The sequence below is a fragment of the Magnolia sinica genome, chromosome 14 (assembly GCF_029962835.1).
Source record: "Magnolia sinica isolate HGM2019 chromosome 14, MsV1, whole genome shotgun sequence".
NCBI classification, from domain to species: Eukaryota; Viridiplantae; Streptophyta; class Magnoliopsida; order Magnoliales; family Magnoliaceae; genus Magnolia; species Magnolia sinica.
Window position 1 is genome coordinate 59,761,186 of NC_080586.1, and position 3,149 is coordinate 59,764,334.

Consider the following 3,149-nt stretch of genomic DNA (forward strand, 5'->3'; position numbering starts at 1 on the left):
AAAAGGACCGTGAATCAACACAGAATAAGCGGGAATGACTGTGATATGCATGGAAATGTCCATAAAGTGAGGCGATTGTACCACGAAATGCGCGGAAATGATCGTGAAGTTAAGGGGCATGACCGTGAAATGCACCGAAAGGACCGTGAATCAACACAGAATAGGCGGGAATGACCGTAATATGCATGGAAATGACCGTGAAGTGAAGCGATTGGACTGTGAAATGCGCGAAAATGACCGTGAAGTGAAGGGCATGTCCGTGAAATGCGCCGAAATGACCGTGATTCAACACGGAATAAGCGGGAATGACCGTGATATCATGAAAATGACCGTGAAGTGAAGCGATTAGACTGTGATATGCGCGGAAGAGAGCGTGAAGTGAAGGGGCATCACCGTGAAATGCGCCGAAATGAATGTGAATCAACACGGAATAGGCGAAAAGGACCGTGATATGCATGGAAATGACCGTGAAGTGAGGCGATTGTACCGCGAAATGCGCAAAAATGACTGTGAAGTGAAGGGGCATGACCGTGAAATATGCCGAAATAAATGTGAATCAACATGGAATAGGCGGGAATGACTGTGATATGCATGGAAAGGACCGTGAAGTGAAGTGATTGGACCGTGAAATGCGTAGAAATGATCATGAAGTGAAGGGGCATGACCGTGAAATGTGCCGTGATGACCATGAATTAACATGGAATAGGTGGGAATGATCGTGATATTAATAGAAATGACCGTGAAGTGAGGCGATTGGACCGTGAAATGCGCCGAAATGACCGTGAAGTGAAGGGGCATGACCGTGAAATGCGCCGAAATGACCGTGAATCAACATGGAATATGCGGGAATGACCGTAGTATGCATGGAAATGACCGTGAAGTGAAGCGAATGACCGTGAAATGCATGGAAATGACCGTGAAGTGAAGGGAATTGACCGTGAAATGAATGGAAATGACCGTGAATCAAAACGGAATCGCTGGGATTGACCGTGAAATGCATGGAATTGATCGCGAAGTAAATGAAATGAATGAAATTGATCGCGAAGTGAATGAAATGGATTTTCGACCATGAATGAAATGGATTTTCGACCATAGATCTGATGGAATCTTGAAAAATAACTGGGTTGGTTGGCTAAAGTAGCTTCTCCTACCCCAAAATCATATAGGGTACGTCAAGTAACTAATTTTGGTTTAGAAGATATTCTTGTTAAATGAATAAAGAAATAAATGAAAAAAAGAGAGAAATTTTTTTTTATATGCTTATATATACATATTTATATAAATATGTATTAGAGAAAATTGTAGGTAGAATAAATTTATCCATGTAAAAAAATAAAAATAATAAATAAAAAAAATTTCAAAAACTAGCACAAACTACAGTTATGGCTACGGTTATAATCCGTAGGTATTGGTCATATCACCTTCGATACATATCGAATACTCTTCGATATGTATCGAAAATTGCAGGATTTTTGAAGCAAACTCGTTGGACAGTTCTAGACCTTTTTCGATTAATCGAAAGACCTTCGATACATATCAAAGGACATATCGAAATGGCGGGGGTATGGCTATGGCTACTGTTATAATCCATAGCTACAGAAAACACCGTAGCTATAAGTTACTGGCTTATGTATTTATGATTATTTTATTTTTTACTGTGGCAATCTCCACCGCTTTTTGTGGGTCCTATTATGAGGTATGTGTTATATCCAAACCGTCTATATATTCGATGAACTCGTATTAAGGCTTGAGACGCAAAATAAGACAGATCTAGCTATCAAGTGGACCACAATATAAAAGGCTTTGGAGGAATGAATGTCTACCATTGAAACCCTTTTAGGGGCCACAGAAGTTTTGGATTATTATGAAATTTGTTTTTCCTCTTCATCCAGGTCTTTGTGACCTTATGAATAGATTGGATGGAAAAAAAAATGTTATGGTGGGCCCTACAAAATTTTAAACGGTGAAAATCAATTTTCCCGTTGCTCTCTGTGGTGTGGTCCAGTTGATCTTTGGATATGATTTTCTTTACGATAATGCTCCCAAATGATCTCGAAATATGGATGAACGTTGTGGATATAATAAATACGTAACTGTGGGGCCCATGTAACTTTGATATCTTTTGAACCGTTCGTACAACTCGGAGTTTCAGCGCTCGTCTTCGAGCACCACCGATCCGCTTGAAGGAAAAAGCAGGGGCATTTTCTACCCTTGGCAAGTCATCCGTACAGGTGGGGCTTATTTTTGCAAAGTAAAATAATGTGGGCTTGGTCTCGTAAATGGGCCATAAATGGGTCGTACAGTCACAAATTTCTTTTACTTTTTTTTTAAACCCTATCCTTAAAATAGCAGGACAAACGGATGGACGACGTGGAGGTACAATACGTCATCAAGATGGGCCCCACGTTAATCTTCTTCCTTTAGAACCGGAATTCGGTACACAAACATGTTCACTGACTTTATACTAGGTTAATTTTGAATTTTGGACCGTCTATCTAATTTTCTTAAATATGGACAGAAAATGGTTCAAAATATACATAGATCGTGCATGACAGTAGCCGTCTGACCAGTGGCTTTCAATATCAATGGTAGAAAACAAAATGCATAACATCAACATTAAATGCTCGAAAGTGATGATTTCATCATGTAACCATGACTTATCATGGCAGAGCCCACTAGGATGGACAGCTACAATTGATGCATAACCTGGCCACGTGTACTGGCTCCACCATGGTCCCGGTTCTATCGGCTCTACTGCATCAGCTGTTCTCGTTCTTATCGCTTTTGTCGGGCCGGAGACTCCTACGTCTACTTGACACCGTGCAAAAGACGGTTGTAACTCTACGAACATACACCTATGATTGTAACGAAATCTAGACCGTCCAAATACGTGATTCAACTTTGGATGGAGCATGAACAGAAAATAAAAATTGCAATATAAAAACTGACCTTCCCATTTTTGTCCCTTTCGACTTTGGACCACTCACTATTTAACTACTAAACATTTATTTGATAGCCACTAATTAGATTATTAAGATTGATTGGTTATTGTGACATTAGATGTATGCCCCATCCAGAATGGAACCCACAATTTGGATGGTGTGGATAGCTTTATATCACGTAGTGATTAGTCACCACAATTTTTTAAA